General features: G+C 38.6%; 1 long non-coding RNA gene across 1 annotated transcript in view; it reads right to left on the bottom strand.

Annotated features, from left to right (window-relative positions):
- Positions 1 to 21188, bottom strand: part of LOC128054407 (uncharacterized) — an 83482-nt gene that overhangs the window by 60231 nt on the left and 2063 nt on the right. The window contains exon 2 of the long non-coding RNA XR_008200003.1: positions 20669 to 20715. This is a non-coding gene — a long non-coding RNA (uncharacterized LOC128054407). The remainder of the gene's footprint in view (positions 1 to 20668; positions 20716 to 21188) is intronic.

The following is a 21188-nucleotide window of genomic DNA, read 5'->3' as shown; positions in this document are numbered from 1 at the left end:
GCAAGTCAGGTAGTACAACCTACACTTAAGGGTAGGGGAATAAGACTCTACATTTTGAAGGAGGAAGATTAAAGAATTTGTACCCAGATTTTAAAACCACCATAGAAGTCAGATTTACTGAGTGAGCACCATTTCCGTAGAGTATTGAGGGGTAATGCAGTAAATGGCAAGGCCTTCTGAGTTAGAATAGTCAAAAGTTTAAGCAGTATAGAATAAATATGGAGCAGAAAATCCAACTGATTTTTAAAGTGGGTCATTATCCAGAAGTGTTGAGGGCTGATATGATGTTGATAATGACATTAATCTGCTGGAATGACAAGGAAATCTTTGGAAAATGAAAACCAAATGGTATCAGGTTGAAAGAGAACATTCAGTTTAGTTCAGTCACTCAGTAGTGTCTGACTCTTTGTGACCCCATGGACTACATGCCAGGATTCCCTGTCCATCACCAACTCCCGGAGTGTGCGCAAACTCATGTCCGTCGAATCATTGATGCCATCCAACCATCTCATCCTCTGTCATCCTCTTCTCCTTTTGCATTTCAATCTCTACCAGCAACAGGTCTTTTCTAATAAGTTGACTCTTTGCATCAGGTGGCCAAAGTATTGGAGTTTCAGCTTCAGCATCAGTCCTTCCAATGAATATGCAGGACTGATTTCTTGGACTGGATGGACTGGTTGGATCTCCTTGCAGTACAAGGGACTCTCAAGAGTCTTCTCCAACACCACAGATCAAAAGCATCATCAAAGCTCAGCTTTCTTTATAGTCCAATTCTCACATCCATACATGACTACTTGGAAGAGAACATTATAACCTAAAATATTCAGAGGAAACAACTGAAGCAAATGTGGACAGCAACTTGAAGGTTCTCCAACCTCAGAAATGGAGGATACAGGGAAATAGGAATGAGACTTTGCTGAGGCAACTACTAAAATAATCTTCCCCAGATTTTGCAAAGCAACTAGCAGTAGAGACCTCTGCTTCCAGTAAGGGCAGTGAGTGTAAGTAACTGAGCCACAGAGGCAGGGTGCTGCAGTGCCTATGGTAGTAATGTGGTTGTCCCTGGTCCCAGAAGACTGGACACTAATATCGACCATCCAGGCTGGTTTCCATAGTGTAGAGGTTATCATATCTGCCTCACTAATACGTCCAGCAGCAAATTCAAACTCTCCTGAAATTCCTGGCAACAAGATAAGATACACAGATCTAGCACTCACATGTGGACTAACAGGGAACTTCAAAAATCAAAATGAACACCTAACCCAAGAATTACAAAACATTTGAGAAACATTCTAACATCAACACTGATAAACACGACATCTCACAAAAGACAGACATTAACACTTAAGGAAACAGAACTAACAGAGCAAACAGAAGAAGACATGTCTCTTCTCTCCGCTAACTGAAGGTGAAGAGACTGGCTCTCAACGTCCTATAGCTAGCTATACCTGAGCCTCAGCCAGGAACTTCACTAGCCAAGAATTTGCCTCTCTTTCACTCTGATTCTATTGTGACAATCTCCCTTATGGCAAAGGATGACTAAGGGTTTAGTCATCTAAATGGAAAAACAGTTACATACTGAATAAAAACACACGGCTTTAAATATCAAAATATTTTCCCAGCATACCAAACAAAGACTGTGTTATGTATGCTACAATGTTAATGTAACAAATGGTAGAATTCAAGATGAAAAGCACTAAAAGGGACAAACAGTAATATTTCATATCAATACAAGAACAATTAACAAAGAACAAAGTAGCATTGAATTTTTATTTATCTCACATTAGACCTTGTAAAAATATAAAACAAAATCTAATAGAAACATTAGACTTCTGAGTTATGATGATAAATTTTCTCTTTCAGTACCTAATACAACAAGCAATAAATGGTATACACATACAAACACACATACACACTTTTACACACACTCCACCAACACTGGCCAAATAAGATTGGTGGCCAAGAAAATAACCAGAATTGTCTGCAGCAAATAGAGAAGTCCAACTTAGCTGAGCTCCTACTTTCAATCTCATCTCTCAGCAGCCTTACTGATGAATTAATAAGATCCCGAAAATTCTTGCTAATGCCATCAAACCTGGAATGATCCAACCTGAGTAAGAATCCTTATCTTTTGCCCCTTCTGACTAAGAAGTAGTACATACAGGTCCTAGAGTTATCAATGGGACTGACTCTAAAATAAAAGGGAAAATTTCAGAACTACCCACTAAACTGGGAAAATGTCCCAGAGAAGAGGAAATTCAAGTGGACGATAAACTTTGCAAAGATTGTTTTAAAGACCACTGACCAAAGACCTTCAGAAACATGTGCTGCACTGTGGTTAGTTGCTCAGTCATGTCCAACTCTCTGAGACCCCATGGACTATAGCCCGCCAGGCTCCTCTGTCCATGGGGACTCTCCAGGCAAGAATACAAGAGTGGGCTGCCACCGTGCCCTCCTCCAGGGAATCTTCCCAACCCAGGGATTGAACCCAGTCTCCCACATTGCAGGTGGATTGTTTACCATCATATCCGTAGTTAAAAACAAGAAAAGGTTTCTTTACCTTGCTGCCTCAAGGGAGAAAGTTCTCCAGAGGAACTATAGGTCTCAACAAGAGGATTGGAAGGGGCTTCTCATAGAACTTGCACTTGTGCTGGGTTATTCCAGAAAAGTTAAAGAAGTGGAGACCAGTTACAGATTGAAGGTTGTCAAGAAACTGGGGCAATTTAGTAGCTGGATAGATTCATAATTCTTATCTAGTAAGTAGCATTAAAGCAAGGCTAAAGTTGTTGTTGGTAAAAGAGCAGCTGTCACTCAGGCTCAGCAGAGTGGGGGGATGTTTTATTGTTTCTATGGTTGCAAAGTGGTCTTGTCTCTCTCGTTCCAGATATGTCAGAGCGGCCTTGTGTACAGCTTATTTAGATTCTAGAAAGTATTATGTAAGTTCCTTTGGGAACACCATGGCCTAGATGCTAACTGCCAGTGAGGAAGATTTACACTCTCTCAAGATGATAAACCTCACTAACAATACAGGAAATGCAAATTACAGCAACTAACACCTTTTTTTCACACATCAGATTTTCAAAACTAGAAAGCAGTAACACTCAGTTTTAAGGGAAATGTATGGAAATAAGTTTTCTCACTAGATATAGTGTGACTTGTTAATTTTTTGAAAATTCTTATTGTGGAGAATTTCAAACATATAAAAAAGATCATGATGTAATAAACTCCCATTATACCACCTTCAACAACTATCAAGTCACAACCACTCTTATTTCATCCATCCTTTCATTCACTTCTCTCCCTCCAGCAACTTTCTGAAGTATTTCATCCATAAATATTTCATTTTGTATCTATACCATTATCAAATCTAAAAAATAACAAAAATTACTCAATTTAATGAAATATCTAGTCAGTGTTTGAATTTCCAATTGTCTTACAAATGTCATACTGACTTTCATAGTTTGTGTAAATTGAGATCCAAAGAAGGTCCACACACAGCTTTTTATTTATTTATTTATTTATATTTAACTTTATTTATTTTAATTGGAGGCTAATTACTTTACAATATTGTATTGGTTTTGCCATACATCAACATGAATCCACCACAGGTGTACATGTGTTCCCCATCCTGAACCCCTCTCCTACCTCCCTCCCCATACCATCCCTCTGGTTCATCCCAGTGCACCAGCCCCAAGCATCCTGTTTCCTGCATCTAACCTGGACTGGCAATTCATTTTTTATATAATATTATACATGTTTCAATGCCATTCTCCCAAATCATCCCACCCTCTCCCTCTCCCACAGAGTCCAAAAGACTGTTCTATACATCTGTGTCTCTTTTGCTGTCTCGCATACACGGTTATCGTTACTGTCTTTCTAAATTCCATATATATGCATTAGTATACTGTATTGGTGTTTTTCTTTCTGGCTTACTTCACTCTGTATAATCGGCTCCAGTTTCATCCACCTCATTAGAACCAATTCAAATGTATTCTTTTTAATGGCTGAGTAATATTCCATTGTGTATATGTACCACAGCTTTCTTATCCATTCATCTGCTGATGGACATCTAGGTTGCTTCCATGTCCTGGCTATTATAAGCAGTGCTGCAATGAACATTGGGGTACACGTGTCTCTTTCAATTCTGGTTTCCTTGGTGTGTATGCCCAGCAGTGGGATTGCTGGGTCATAAGGCAATACCATTTCCAGGTTTTTAAGGAATCTCCACACTGTTCTCCATAGTGGCCATACTAGTTTGCATTCCCACCAACAGTGTAAGAGGGTTCCCTTTTCTCCACACCTTCTCCAGCATTTATTGTTTGTAGACTTTTGGATTGCAGCCATTCTGACGGGTGTGAAATGGTACCTCATTGTGATTTTGATTTGCATTTCTCTGATAATGAGTGATGTTGAGCATCTTTTCATGTGTTTGTTAGCCATCTGGATGTCTTCTTTGGAGAAATGTCTATTTAGTTCTTTGGCCCATTTTTTGATTGGGTCGCTTATTTTTCTGGAATTGAGCTGCAGGAGTTGCTTGTATATTTTTGATATTCACACACAGCTTTTTAAAGTAATATGGCCTTATATATTAAAAACAAAAAAATATACATATCATTTGATCTAATAGTTCCAGTTCTAACCATCTAAGGATGAACCTATGAGAATATCTATTGTGGCATTATTTATAATGACAAAAAACTTGAAAACAACTTTAATTTCCATCAATGGAAGAAGAGTAAATTAATGTATCCATTAATAGCAACTATGTTGCTATTGTAAAAAATCAAGTTGAATCTACAGCTCCTACTCTGGTGGATTACCCTGATAAATTAAGTAGAAAGGATATAACTAAGAAATATATATGACTTATGATTTTATTATCTCACTTTTGGGAAACCAAATGATAAACTCACAATCTTCCATATATTTTATGTATTTATTTGTACATATCTATATCTATATTAGATGTTTACATGGTTATGGAGAAAAATGTGTGGGCTCATATACCTGGGCAAATGACATAGGTTACATGATGACTGTCAAGAAAGAGTGCATAGGCAAAAGAAAATAAGAATAAAATCAGATTAAAACATGGAAAACTATTTATGGTACATGTTAAATGAAATGTAGAAATCAAAACTCTAGTAGTAATAACATTACAAATGAGGATGTAAAACTGAATGTAGTGGTAACGAGGACTAAGGAAAACTTAAATGAAGTCATAGATTTTCATCTTGGAGTTTTTGTCAAGTAAGTAATGCTGGAAAAAAAGAAAAACATTAATGTTTTATATGTATGTATATGTATATATCCCCATATAATCAAATAAATCCATATTTGATCAATAATGAGAACAAACCAATTTTTGTCCACTTGATTTTGTCTGTCAATAATACAAATGCAGAAAACATCTGTTCAGATAATTATGTTGTATGAAATTGTGTTAATAACTTCATTCTTTACTAACTCAAGGCAGCCCACCCAAGCAATCTCAGAATACTTAGTTTAATGCAGTTAAAATTAAAAATCTCCATAACTCCTATAAGACTGAGGCTGGCACTGTGGTCATTAATACAATTTGGCCTAAATTGGTATTCTAATCCAGTTATTACTCAAATCAGAAATGTAAAGTTTCCAAAGAATTGATGCTTTTGAACTGTGGTGTTGGAGAAGACTCTTGAGAGTCCCTTGGACTGCAAGGAGATCCAACCAGTCCATTCTAAAGGAGATCAGTCCTGGGTGTTCACTGGAAGGACGGATGCTGAAGCTGAAACTCCAATACTTTGGCCACCTCATGTGAAAGAGTTGACTCATTGGAAAATACTCTGATACTGGGAGGGATTGTGGGCAGGAGGAGAAGGGGACGAAAGAGGATGAGATGGCTGGATGGCATCACCAACTCGATGCACATGAGTTTGGGTGGACTCCAGGAGTTGGTAATGGACAGGGAGGCCTGGCGTGCTGCAATTCATGGGGTTGCAAACAGTCAGACATGACTGAGTGACTGAATTGAACTGAACTGAGTTTCTTCACTCTATATTTTCTACCACACTTATCATTAATTAACATGTTAGGTACAAAGACAGGATTTAAGTAATTCATCCTCCACCAAATAGTCTCCTGCATTCTTCTAATTTAATGGGTTGGTTTGTGCAGTTTCTTTTGAACTCCGCTTCCCCAGGAGTCCACTAGTGCCATAGGTAACTGACTTAACTCTCCCACTACTTCTCTCTATTCAGTTTAAATTCATAACTACCACAATGTTAAATGTTCCTTCAAACATTAAAATCAGATTAAAACATGGAAATCAGACAATATCAAACTCAGACAATTGTAAACTCAGACAATTGTAAACTCAGACAATTGTACCAACTTAGACAATTGTAAACAGAAATTTAAAGCCAACATAAAAACTGCATGGCCATAAAATGATTCAGAATGTGCTAACAATTTTTAAACACTATTATTCAATTTAAAATTACAAAACTATTATAGCTTTTTTCTTTTTTTCTCCATAGGATTTATAGACTCCCAAGAGGTCTGTAAATAGAGAAACACAAATAGAGAAGGAGATTTGGGATTTTTTTAGAAGCTTACTAATGAAAGCAATTAAGATAATAACATCAATTAGACTAACAGTTCAACCCTAATTTAGAGCTGATTAGCCTTACACTTCGGAGAAGGCAATGGCAACCCACTCCAGTAATCTTGCTTGGAAAATCCCATGGACGGAGGAGCCTGGTAGGCTGCAGTCCATGGGGTTGCTAAGAGTCGGACATGACTGAGCAACTTCACTTTCACTTTTCACTTTCATGCATTGGAGAAGGAAATGGCAACCCACTCCAGTGTTCTTGCCTTGAGAATCCCAGGGACAGGGGAGCCTGGTGGGTGCCATCTATGGGTCGCACAGGGTCAAACACGACTGAAGTGACTTAGCAGCAGCCTTACACTTAGGAGAAACTGTTTCATTCCTCTTCTTTTCTCCCACGTGCACTTTTCCCCCATTAAACAATGGTGTTTTGAAAATTTTGACAAATACTTTGGGTGTAAATAAGGAATTCCATTTCTAAAAATCTAACTTAAAGAGATATTTGGTACAGATAAGTATGTCAGTATAAGAATGCTCGAAACTGCAGTATAATGTTGTAAATGCCCTAAGTGTTCATCATTAGGTAGTTGAATAAATTATAAAATAATGTAATGCTTTGCCTTAGGTATTCATATAAATTCTACTGATAACTATTTTTTTAATATATATTATGAGCATTTCTTTTTTAAAAATTTATTTATTTTAATTGGAGGCTAATTACTTTGCAATATTGTAGCGGTTTTGCCATACATTGACATGAATCAGCCATGAGGGTAGATGTGTTCCCCATCCTGAACCCCCCTCCCACCTCCCTCCCCATCCCATCCCTCTGGGTAATCCCAGTGCACCAGCCCTGAACACCCTGTCTCATGCATCAAACCTGGACTGGCAATCTGTTTCACATATGATAATATACATGTTTCAATGCTATTCTCTCAAATCATCCCACTCTTGCCTTCTCCCACAGAATCCAAAAGTCTGTTCTTTACATCTGTGTCTCTTTTGCTGTCTCACATATAGGATCATCGTTACCATCTTTACAAATTCCATATATAGGCATTAGTATACTGTATTGGTGTTTTTCTTTCTGGCTTATTTCACTCTGTATAATAGGCTCCACTTTCATCCCCCTCATTAGAACTGATTCAAATGTATTATTTTTAATGGCTGAGTAATACTCCATTGTGTATATATACCACAGCTTTCTTGTCTATTCATCTGCTGATGGACATCTAGGTTGCTTCCATGTCCTGGCTATTATAAACAGTGCTGCGATGAACATTGGGTTCTTTCAATTCTGGTTTCCTTGGTGTGTATGCCCAGCGGTGGGATTGCTGGTCATATGGCAGTTCTATTTCCAATAGTGGCTGAACTAGTTTGCATTCCCACCAACAGTGTAAGAGGGTTCCCTTTTCTCCACACCTTCTCCAGCATTTATTGTTTGTAGACTTTTGGATAGCAGCCATTCTGACCGGCATGAGATGGTACCTCATTGTGATTTTGATTTGCATTTCTCTGATAATGAGTGATGTTGAGCATCTTTTCATGTGTTTGTTAGCCATCTGTATGTCTTCTTTGGAGAAATGTCTATTTAGTTCTTTGACCCATTTTTTGATTGGGTCATTTATTTTTCTGGAGTTGAGCTGCAGGAGTTGCTTATATATTTTTGAGACTAATTATTTTTCAGTTGCTTCGTTTGCTATGATTTTCTCCCATTCTGAAGGCTGTCTTTTCACTTTGCTTATAATTTCTTTCGTTGTGCAAAAGTTTTTAAGTTTAATTAGGTCCCATTTGTTTATTTTTGCTTTTATTTCCATTAGTCTGAGAGGTGGGTCATAGAGGATCCTGCTGTGATTTATGTCAGAGAGTGTTTTGCCTTTGTTTTCCTCTAGGAGTTTTATAGTTTCTGTTCTTATGTGTAGATCCTTAATCCATTTTGAGTTTATTTTTGTGTATGGTGTTAGAAAGTGTTCTATTCATTCTTTTACAGGTGGTTGACCTGTTTTCCCAGCACCACTTGTTAAAAGAGATTGTCTTTTCTCCATTGTATATTCTTTCCTCCTTTGTCAAAGATAAGATATCCACTGATGCGTGGATTTATCTCTGGGCTTTCTATTTAGTTCCATTGATCTATATTTCTGTCTTTGTAGCAGTACCATACTGTCTTAATGACTGTAACTTTGTACTATAGCCTGAAGTCAGGCAGCTTGATTCCTCCAGTTCCATTCTTCTTTCTCAAGATTGCTTTGGCTATTCAAGGTTTTTTGTATTTCCATACAAATTGTGAAATTATTTGTTCTAGTTCTGTGAAAAATACTGTTGGTAAATTGATAGGGATTGCATTTAATCTATAGATTGCTTTGGGTAGTATACTCATTTTCATTATATTGATTCTTCCAATCCATGAACATGGTATATTTCTCCATCTATTTGTGTCCTCTTTGATTTCTTTCATCAGTGTTTTATAGTTTTCTATATATCGGTCTTTTGTTTCTTTAGGTAGATATGTTCTTAAGTGTTTCATTCTTTTCATTGCAATGGTGAATGGAATTGTTTCCTTAATTTTTCTTTCTGTTTTCTCATTGTTAGTATATAGGAATGCAAGGGATTTCTGTGTGTTAATTTTATATCCTTAAACTTTACTATACTCATTGATTAGCTCTAGTAATTTTCTGGTGGAGTCTTTAGGGTTTTCTATGTAGAGGACCATGTCATCTGCAAACAGTGAGAGTTTTACTTCTTTTCCAATCTGGATTCCTTTTATTCTTTTTCTTCTCTGATTGCTATGGCTAGAACTTCCAAAACTATGTTGAATAGTAGTGGTGAGTGGGCACCCTTGTCTTGTTCCTGACTTTAGGGGAAATGCTTTCAATTTTTCACCATTGAAGGTAATGTTTGCTGTGGGTTTATCATATATGACTTTTATTATATTGAGGTATGTTCCTTCTATGCCTGCTTTCTGGAGGGTTTTTTTTATCATAAATGGATGTTGAATTTTGTCAAAGGCTTTCTCTGCATCTATTGAGATAATCATACGGTTTTTATCATTCAATTTGCTAATGTGGGGTATTACATTGATTGATTTGTGGATATTAAAGAATCCTTACATCCCTGGGATAAAGCCCACTTGGGCATGATGTATGATCTTTTTAATATGTTGTTGGATTCTGTTTGCTAGAATTTCGTTAAGGATTTTTGCATCTATGTTCATTAGTGATATTGGCCTGTAGTTTCCTTTTTTTGTCGCATCTTTGTCCTGTTTTGGTATTAGGGTGATGGTGGCCTCATAGAATGAGTTTGGAAGTTTACCTTCCTCTGCAATTTTCTGGAAGAGTTTGAGTAGGATAGCTGTTAGCTCTTCTCTAAATTTTTGGTAGAATTCAGCTGTGAAGCCATCTGGTCCCTGGCTTTTGTTTGCCTCAAGATTTCTGATTACAGCTTTGATTTCTGTGCTTGTGATGGGTCTGTTAAGATTTTCTACTTCTTCTTGGTTCAGTTTTTGAAAGTTATACTTTTCTAAGAATTTATCCATTTCTTCCAAGTTGTCCATTTTATTGGCATATAGTTGCTGATAGTAGTCTCTTATGATCCTTTGTATTTCTGTGCTGTCTGTTGAGATTTCTCCATTTTCATTTCTAATTTTGTTGATTTGATTCTTCTCCCTTTGTTTCTTGATGAGTCTGGCTAATGGTTTGTCAATTTTATTTATCTTCTCAAAGAACCAGCTTTTAGCTTTGCTGATTTTTGCTATGGTCTCTTTTGTTTCTTTTGCATTTATTTCTGCCCTAATTTTTAAGATTTCTTTCCTTCCACTAACCCTGGGGTTCTTAATTTCTTCCTTTACTAGTTGCTTTAGGTGTAGAGTTAGGTTATTTATTTGACTTTTCTTGTTTCTTGAGGTAAGCCTGTATTGCTATGAACCTTCCCCTTAGCACTGCTTTTACAGTGTCCCATAGGTTTTGAGTTGTTGTGTTTTCATTTGTTTCTATGCATATTTTGATTTCTTTTTTTTATTTCTTCTGTGATTTGTTGGTTATTCAGAAGCGTGTTGTTTAGCCTCCATATGTTGGAATTTTTAATAGTTTTTTTTTTCATGTAATTGACATCTAATCTTACTGCATTGTGGTCAGAAAAGATGCTTGGAATTATTTCAAATTTTTCAAATTTATCAAGGTTAGATTTATGGCCCAGGATGTGATCTATCCTGGAGAAGGTTCCATGTGCACTTGAGAAAAAGGTGAAATCCATTGTTTTGGGGTGAAATGTCTTATAGATATCAATTAGGTCTAACTGGTCTATTGGATCATTTAAAGTTTGTGTTTCCTTGTTAATTTTCTGTTTAGTTGATCTATCGATAGGTGTAAGTGGGGTATTAAAGTCTCCCACTATTATTGTGTTACTGTTAATTTCCCCTTTCATACTTGTTAGCATTTGCCTTACATATTGCAGTGCTCCTATGTTGGGTGCATATATATTTATAATTGTTATATCTTCTTGGATTGATCCTTTGATCATTATGTAGTGTCCTTCTTTGTCTCTTTTCACAGCCTTTATTTCAAAGTCTATTTTATCTGATATGAGTATTGCTACTCCTGCTTTCTTTTGGTCTCCACTTGTGTGAAATATCTTTTTCCAGCCCTTCACTTTCAGTCTGTATGTGTCCCTTGTTTTGAAGTGGGTCTCTTGTAGGCAGCATATATAGGGGTCTTATTTTTGTATCCATTCAGCCAGTCTTTGTCTTTTGATTGGGGCATCCAACCCATTTACATTTAAGGTAATTATTGATAAGTATGATCCCGTTGCCATTTACGTTGTTGTTTTGAGTTAAAGTTTACACCTTTTCTGTGTTTCCTGTCTAGAGAAGATCCTTTAGCATTTGTTGAAGAGCTGGTTTGGTGATGCTAAATTCTCTCAGCTCTTGCTTGTCTGTAAAGCTTTTGATTTCTCTTTCATATCTGAATGAGATCCTTGCTGGGTACAATAATCTGGTTTTAGGTTTTTCTCTTTCATCACTTTAAGTATGTCCTGCCATTCCCTTCTGGCTTGAAGAGTTTCTATTGAAAGATCAGCTGTTATCCTTATGGGAATCCCATTGTGTGTTATTTGTTGTTTTTCCCTTGCTGCTTTGAATATTTGTTCTTTGTGTTTGATTTTTGTGAATTTGAGTAACATGTGTCTTGGGGTATTTTACCTTGGGTTTATCCTGTTTGGGATTCTCTGGGTTTCTTGGACTTAGGTGATTATTTCCTTCCCCATTTTAGGAAAGTTTTCAACTATTATATTCTCCAGTATTTTCTCATGGCCTTTCTTTTTGTCTTCTTCTGGGACTCCTATGATTCAAGTGTTGGGGCATTAACATTGTCCCAGAGGTCTCTGAGGTTGTCCTCATTTCTTTCAGTTCTTTTTTCTTTTTTCCTCTCTGCTTCATTTATTTCTACCCTTCTATCTTCTACCTCACTTATCCTATCTTCTGCCTCCGTTATCCTACTGTTGGTTCCCTCCAGAATGTTTTTTATCTCAGTTATTGCATTATTCATTGGCTTTTTAAAAATTTCTTCTAGGTCCTTGTTAAACATTTCTTGCATCTTCTCAATCCTTGTCTCCAGGCTATTTATCTGTAACTCCATTTTGTTTTCAAGATTTTGGATCATTTTTACTATCATTATTCTGAATTCTTTTTCAGGTAGACTCCCTATTTCCTCCTCTTTTGTTTGGTTTGGTGGGCATTTATCACGTTCCTTTAGCTGCTGAGTATTTCTCTGCCTTTTCATCTTGTTTAGATCGCTGTGTTTGGGGTGGCCTTTCTGTATTCTGGCAGTTTGTGGTTCCTGTTTACTGTGGAGGTTCCTCCCCGTGAGTGGGGTTGGACGAGTGGCTTATCAAGGTTTCCTGGTTAGGGAAGCTTGTGTCAGTGTTCTGGTGGGTGGAGCTGGATTTCTTCGCCCTGGAGTGCAATGAAGTGTCCAGTAGTGAGTTTTGAGATGTCTATGGGTTTGGCGTGACTTTGGGCAGCCTGTATATTGAAGCTCAGGGCTATGTTCCTGCATTGCTAGAGAATTTGCGTGGCATGTCTTGCTCTGGAACTTGTTACCTCTTGGGTGGTGCCTGGTTTCAGTGTAGGTATGGAGGCTTTTGGATGCACTCTTACCGATTAATGTTCTCTGGAGTCAGGAGTTCTATGGTGTTCTCAGGTTTTGGACTTAAGCCTCCTGCCTCTGGTTTTCAGTCTTACTCTTACAGTAGCCTCAACACTTCTCCATCCATACTGCACTGATGATAAAACATCTAGGTTAATGATAAAAAGTTTCTCCACAGTGAGGGACACCCAGAGAGGTGCACAGAGTTACATGGAGAAGAGAAGAGGGAGGAGGGAGATAGAAGTGACCAGGAGGAGAGAGGGGGAATCAAAAGAGAAGAGAGCAAGCTAGCCAGTAATCACTTCCCTATGTGCTCTCCACAGTCTGGATCCCTCAGAGATGTTCACATAGATACACAGGGAAGAGAAGTGGGAGGAAGGAGACAGAGGTGGCCAGGAGGATAAAAGAGGGGATCAAAAGGAGAGAGACAGATCTAGCCAGTAATCGGTTCCCTAAGTGTTCTCTACAGCCTGGAACACACAAAGAGATTCACAGCGTTTGGAGAAGAGAAGGGGGAGGGAGGAGATAGAGGTGACCTGGAGGAGAAAAAGGAAAGTCAAAAGGGGGAGAGACTAATCAAGCCAGTAATCACACTCCTAAGTAAAGATGGGTATTGAAGACTGGATTATTAAAGGTACAAAATTGATAACAAATACCAAAAAGCAAAGATTAAAAATCTAGAGTAGCCATTAGACTCTCAAAAATACAATATTAAAAAAACAAAACAAAGTCAAAAAAATAAAAAATATATATGAAGTTTGCTTTAAAAAATAGGGTCTTTTTTTGCAAGGTAATAGTAGGTTCAGTTCAGTTCAGTTCAGTTGCTCAGTTGTGTCCAACTCTTTGCGACCCCATGAATCGCAGCACGCCAGGCCTCCCTCTCCATCACCAACTCCCAGAGTTCACTCAGACTCACGTCCATCGAGTCAGTGATGCCATCCAGCCATCTTATCCTCGGCCGTCCCCTTCTTCTCCTGCCCCCAACCCCTCCCATCATCAAAGTCTTTTCTAATGAGTCAACTCTTCGCATGAGGTGGCCAAAGTACTGGAGTTTCAGCTTTAGCATCATTCCTTCCAAAGAAATCCCAGGGTTGATCTCCTTCAGAATGGACTGGTTGGATCTCCTTGCAGTCCAAGGGACTCTCAAGAGTCTTCTCCAACACCACAGTTCAAAAGCATCAATTCTTCGGCGCTCAGCCATCTTCACAGTCCAACTCTCACATCCATACATGACCACAGGAAAAACCATAGCCTTGACTAGATGGACCTTAGTCAGCAAAGTAAAGTCTCTGCTTTTGAATATGCTATTTAGGTTGGTCATAAACAATGAAAATTAAAGGAGTAATAGAGGACTTAAAATTAAAAAATTTTTTTTTAAATTTAAAACATGATAATAGTAAAAATCTATCTAGGAATTTCTCTGGAGCTGTTGCAGGCAGTGTGGGGTCAGTTCAGTTTCAGATAGTCCCTTGTTCCAGCTTATACTTCTCAAGATCTATAGGCCCCTTCCAATGTAGTTGCTGCTAACTATAGGGTTTTAATCTGTTGCACCTGTCACTTCCAAAGCGGTTCCCTCTGTTTATTTTGGCTTCTTCTGTTTGCACGTCTCTTCAGTGCTTAATTTCCACCCTGACACAAGGGGGCAAAGGTGGTCACTTATTTAGGCTCACTTGTTCAGTCGTGCTGTAGGGAGGAAGGAACACTGCAAACAAATATCACTGGCATGTGTGGGGAGTGCTCCCAGTATCTGGGCCACACTGGGTTTGCCCCTGCTCACGGTGTGTGTGCTTTCCCAGTTTACACTGCTCAGGTTCCAGGTTGCTCTGCAGGGGAACTGCCTAAAGCGGGCCCTGGGTTGCGTGCACTTCCCAGGTCTAAGCTGCTCAGGTTCAGGTTCTTGGGTACTCCACAAAGGCACAGACTCGGTTGGGCCTGCGTTTTGTGCCCTTCCCAGGTCCGAGCAGCTTGGCGAGTGCACTCTCCCTAGGTGGGCCAGTGAGTCTTATCACCTCCCCCGTCGCAACCGCTCAGTTTCCTGGGTGCGCAGCGGGAGCGCCATCTCAGGTGTGCCGTGTGTCTCCTCTGGGGCGCTGATCTCTGGCTGTGACCCTCCTGGCGGATGTCAACAGTCCAGAATCCCAGGAAGTCTTGGTTAGCAACTGGGAGCCTGCTCGCAGTTTGGTAGAGGATGCCATCTCTGGGGCGAGATTGCCCCTTTCCAGCTCTGGCTGCCTCCCGCCTGCCTCCCTGCCTCCAGCGGGGGATGGGCCAGCCCGCAGCCGGCTAGCTTTCCTCTGGTATTTGCTCAGTCCTTTGTTCTGTGAGCCGCCAGCAGTGCCTTAGGTTAGAGATTTTCGTGGAAAAGTTCTCTCTCTCTTTCCTTTTTTTTTTTTTTTTCTCTCTCTGTCTGGTTATCCCACAGTTTGGGTTGCTGTCTCATGTTAGCTCCCTCAGATTGCCCTCAGGGCATTCAGGCCTGGTCCTTACCCTAAGCAGTGCAGCCCGCACCTCCCTGTTCAGCCCCCACTTGCTGGTGGTGGATGCGAGCATCTGGGCTACTTCTCCCCTGGGAGTTGCCATTAGGCACATAATCTGTGGGTTTTATTTATTTATTTTCCCTCCCAGTTATGTTGCCCTCTGAGATTCCAAAACTCCCCACAGACCTGCCGGTGAAGAGAGCTTCCTGGTGTTCGGAAACTTCTCTTTTAAGACTCCCTCCCCAGGACAGGTCTCTGTCCCTAATTCTTTTGTCTCTCTGTATCTTTTATATTTTGTCCTAACTCCTTTCAAAGACAATGGGCTGACTTTCTGGGTGCCTGATGTCCTCTGCCAGCATTCAGAAGTTGTTTTGTGGAATTTGCTCAGCATTCAAATGCTCTTTCGATGAATTTGTGGGGGAGAAAGTGGTCTCCCCGTCCTAGTCCTCCGCCATCTTCTACTGATAACTACTGAAAAAGATGAACAGCCCAGGAGAAAACCACAGTGAATAAACGTTTCAAGGAAAAAACTACAAATGGCCAATGAACATTTTTAAAGTATCCCAACTTCATTCATAATATAGTAAATGCAAATCAGAACAAGATACTAATTTTAATGTATTTGATTGGCAACAACTAAAACTTTTGATAACCAGTGCTTGTGGAATTTTAGGAAACAAATTTGGTAATTTCATTCAAAATGTAAGACACATACATCATTTAACCCAGTCCTCACTGCTTAGGATTCTCTCTGTGGATATGCTGGCAAGACTTCTTAAGATAAATGTTGAAGAGAAGAATTAATTCTGACTCTATATTGTAATTGTTTCTTTGACTTGCTTTTCATTGTGAATGCAAAAAAGTCACATACTTTGCCTCAACACCTGTCTCCAAGTCATTGGCCTGTTGTGTGGCCAGCGAAACAAGCTTGGACTCGGTAACATAAGTACATAGGTATTCTTGTAATATTATTTGTAACAGTAAAATCAAAACCTACAATAAACAAACAAGGAAAACTCTGGCAACAGTCAAAATTACCATGATAGGAAACTGATCAAATAAATTGTGGCAGATTCTAACAACTGACTTTTTTAGCAGCCCAGAAATATATTTATTATATATTACATTATATTATATTACATTATATGATAGGCTTCCCAGGTGGCACCAGTGGTAAAGAACCCACCTGCAACTATAGGAGACGTAAGAGATGCAGGTTTGATCCCTGGATCAGGAAGGTCTGGAGGAAGGCATGGCAACCCACTCCAGTATTCTTGCCTGGAGAATCCCATGGACAGAGAAGCCTGGCAGGATATAGTTCACAGGGTTGCAAAGAGTTGGACACAACTGAAGTGATGTAGCATGCATGCATATTATATTACACTATATTATATTTTATACCTTCCTGTTAGGGAACTAACCCCATAATGTATTAAATGATAAAAGCAAAGTAAGTAACTGTATACTATGATCTTTTGTGTTAAAGACAAAAAAAGAGACAGAAGTAAGTATATGTAAATAATTTTGTATGTTTTGAAGGATTCACAAGAAACTAAGAAAGGCATTTTAGCCTTGGGTAAATGAACTAAGAAGGGGAGCGTGGCTCTCAACATTCACTTTTTACTTTATAACTTTTTGAAAGTGAAAGTTGCTCAGTAGTGTCCGACCCTTTGCGACCCCATGGACTGGATAGTCCATGGAAATCTCCAGGCCAGAATACTAGAGTGGTTACCATTTTCCTTCTCCAGGAGATCTTCCCAACCCAGGGATCAAACACAGGTTTCCCATGTTGCAGGCAGACTCTTTAGCAGCTGAACCACAAGGGAAGCCACCCCCCCCAAAAAAGGGAACTTTTTGTAGCATGAATTTTTTAATCTCATAGATGTGTTTCTTTTAATTTAACAAACTGTTCCCTGTAAGCATTCAAGGTTGGGAGAATGTTTGATTCTTTGTGCTTTTCTATAGAATAAGACCAAATCCCATTCTATTTTTAAAAGTATTGTTGTGAGTCAAAAATGGGTTTGTATATCTATTCACTGACACAGAAAACTATACAGATTTCCTTTTTTAATTTAAAAAAGCAAACTGCAATACAGTGTACATAGTATGATCCTACTTATGTAAAATTATGTTTGGCACCTGTGGGTAATTACATTAAGAAATGTCTGGAAAGATTATCAAAATGCATATACATTCTGCTTTGCAACCATTCTAAATTGCCTTAATTTTCTCAGAATGAGGATGCATCATCTTTGAACACAGAAGATAAAAATTTTTTAATATAAATTCTGACATCTATTTGATATTTCTGCGAACTAGAAGCTATAATAGAAATGGGAAAAGGAAAAGAAAATGATTTAAATAAAGTTATGCACACTGAGAGACTGCCTACTAAAGCAGCCCTATGCAAAAAAGAGCAGTGACCCGAAACTGGGAGTCTATACCTGGAATTCAGCAAGGAGAACAGAGTGTTCCCTAGGGCAGGAGTGAAACCTGAGCTGGCCAGCTTTAGCATAAACAAAAGTCGGTCTGCAGACACTAACCCTGCCACAACAACAAAAAAAAAGAAAACTGAAAAAAAAAAAAAAAAAACCTTTTAAAGATGTATATCCATCAAAAAAAAAAAAAAAAAAAAAAGGAAGTCTCCATTAATAAGCCAGGTAGCCTTGCTGCTTAGAACATTTTCACTGCAAACCATGGATTCACATCTCCACACTAAAACAGATATGTTTTTTGGATAAAGCTGAAAATACATAGCATTTTGGTAAGTACATATGAATACAGATAAATATTAAAAAAAAAAAAAAAAACTCTAGCGAAGTAAGCACAGAAGCACTGAATAGGGGTGACTAGAATCAGGATGAAGGAAGTGGTCAAAGAGGGCTCTAACCTTGTCTATAATGTTTAATTTTCTAGTAAAAGGAAAGTATTCACATGTTGTGATTAAAATACACATAAAATTCACATTATAGCCATTTTTAAATGCACAATTCAGTAGTATAGTAAAGTCACAGTATTATACAAACTTCACCACTCTTCATTTCTAGAACTTTTTCATCATCCCAAATAGAAACTCTGCCCCCATTAAATAACTCCCCATTTCCCTTCCCCCTACCTCTGATAACCAATATTTTTCTGTCTCTATGAATTTACCTATTAAAGGTAACTCATATTAGTAGAATCGTAAAATATTTGTCCCTTTTGACAGGCTTATTATATTTAGCATAGGTTTCTCAATTTTCATCCATGGTGTAGCATATGTCATATTTTCCACCCTTTTTAAGGCTGAGTAGAATTCCATTATGTGGATATACCACATTTTGTTTATCCATTTATCTGTTGATGAATACTTGATTTCTACCTTTGGCTATTATGAATACTATGAAGATTGGTGGATAAGTATCTGTTTGAGTTTCTGCTTTCAATGCTTTTGGGAAAATATCTAGAATTGCTGGTTCATATGGTAATTCTACCTTTTTGAGGAACTGCCAAACTGTCCTCCACAGCAGCTGCACCATTTTACATTCCCATGATTGAGGGTTCCAATTTCTCCACATCCTTGGCAAAACTTGTTTCCCATCCTCACTTCTTTTCTAAAATAATAAGCCACTGTAATGGGTGTGAAATGGTATCTCACTGTGGTTTTGATTTGCATTTTTACATATTATTTTTTCATGTACTATAAATTTTTAATTAAAAATTATTTCAGAAAAAGAAAGTAAGGGATCAGGATTTCTTTTCTTCATTCATAGACAAGAGATACTTTTTCTTCATTGCTAAACTCTGAGCAATGCTTGCTCCTTGGAATAAAAGCTATGACAAACCTAGACAATGTATTAAAAAGCCACCAAAGGTCTGTCTAGTCAAAGCTATGGTTTTTCCAATAGTCATGTATGGGTGTGAGACTTGGACCATAAAGAAGGCTGAGCACCGAAGAACTGATGCTTTTGAACTGTGGTGTTGTAGAAGACCCTTGAGAGTCCTTTGGACTGCAAGGAGATCAAACCAGTGAATCCTACAGGAAATTAGTTCTAAATATTCCTTGGAAGGACTGATGCTGAAACTGAAGCTCCAAGACTTTGGCTACTTGATGTGAAGAGTTGACTCAGAAAAGACCTTGAGCTGGGAGAGATTGAAGGCAGGAGGAAAAGGGGAGGCAGAGGATGAGATGGTTGGATGGTATCACTAACGTAACGCACATGAGCTTGAGCAAGCTCCAAGAGATGGTGAAGGACAGGGACACTTGGCGTGCTGCAGTCCATGGGGCTCCAAAGATCTGGACACAGCCGAGTGACTGGCCAGCAACGAAACACTGTGGAGACTGAGGCCAGGGCTGCCTTGCTCACTGTGGCATTCCCAAGCCCTAACAACGTGCCTGGCACCTAGTGGGGACTCACGCATTAGGGTATACACTTGAGGAATAAATGGCTGCATTATCCTTCCAATTTATGTACGATTGAGGGGAATAAGTCATGAAGAAGTGTCACCTTGCAAAACAGACACACAAATATTATTCAGCCATTAAAAAAAGAAGAAAATTCTACCATCTGGGACCATACGGATAGATCTTGAGGGCACTATACTAAGTGAAATAGTTGTACAGAGGAAGATAAATACTCTGTGATCTCACTTACACATGAAATCTAAAAACAGCAAACTTACAGAAAATGAGAGTAGAATGGGGGCTGCTGGTATCTGGGGGCTGGGGAAGATGTTGGTTAAAATTACAACCTTTCAATTATAAGATGAATAAGTTCCAGGGATCTAATGCATAGCATGATGACTACAGATAACAATACTGTATAATATACTTGAACATTTCTTTACTGTTCTCACCATAACAACAAAAACAAAATGGTTATTATGTAATGTAAAAGATGTGCTGTGCAATGTGTTAAAAAAAAAAGTCAGTTGTCCCTGACTCTCTGTGACTCAATGGACCATAGACTGCCAGCCTCCCCTCTCCATGGGTTTCTTCAAGCAAGCATACATGGAGTGGGGCATGGAGTGGATTTGCCACGCCCTCCTCCAGGGAATCTTCCTGACCCAGAGGTTGAACCCAAATCTCTTACGTCTCCTGCAAGTGGGTTCTTTATCACTAACGCTACCTGGGAAAAGATGTGTTAACTAACCTTATTGTGGCGAACACTTCTCAACATATACATACATCAAAACATCACACATTTAAAACTTACACAATGTTATACGCCAACTGTATCTCATTAAATCTGGAAAAAATAAGTCACCCAGAAGAAAAAGAAAAATACACATACATACTAATTTCTGAAAAAGACATCATCATAAATTTGGAAGTCTTGAGTAAACAGCCTACTTCACGAAAGATCCAGGATGGCCAAGAAAACATAAGTGACACTACTTATGGTTTTAAGAAAGGCAATCTCAGGGCTAGTATTCATCCATTTAGCTTGCCAGCTAAGGACAAGGAACTTTGCAAGTGTACTCACATTACATTCCCAGGGATTCTATATTTCTTGAGTTTCAGGCAGGATGGCTGGTGAGAAAAATACATACAATCATAAAACTGCTATACCCCTAAAGTCTTATCACTATTTATATGCTTGAAAGTCAGCTACTAATATTTATCACGTTATCATACTTTCTGCAACAGAGGTAGATATTTGAATTTTTTCCAGTTAGTTCCATATATCTATGAATGAACATCACTTATTGTAGATAGCAACCATCCATTTGCTTTTCCCTAGCTAAAGAAGATGCAAGCCATTCATCTTGTTCTCCAATCCCTTCCCACAGTTTAAAATGCAATAAACTACTCTCTCTACTCCCCAAGATGAGACCCTGTCTCAAAGTCACTGAACTATTGCCTCAACAAGCCCCTGATAACTTTTGTGGTGAAGGAAGGGTGGGGAGAGCTAGTTGATGCTGACAGAAGGGCACCAAGATGGGAGTTGCCTGCATTCCTTTCCTCCTTGAGTTACCCATGTAAATTCTCCATGCATGAGTCAA

The sequence above is a fragment of the Budorcas taxicolor genome, chromosome 10 (assembly GCF_023091745.1).
Source record: "Budorcas taxicolor isolate Tak-1 chromosome 10, Takin1.1, whole genome shotgun sequence".
Classification (NCBI taxonomy): domain Eukaryota; kingdom Metazoa; phylum Chordata; class Mammalia; order Artiodactyla; family Bovidae; genus Budorcas; species Budorcas taxicolor.
The sequence above is the reverse complement of the archived record's forward strand: the minus strand, read 5'-3'. Positions and strand labels throughout refer to the sequence as shown.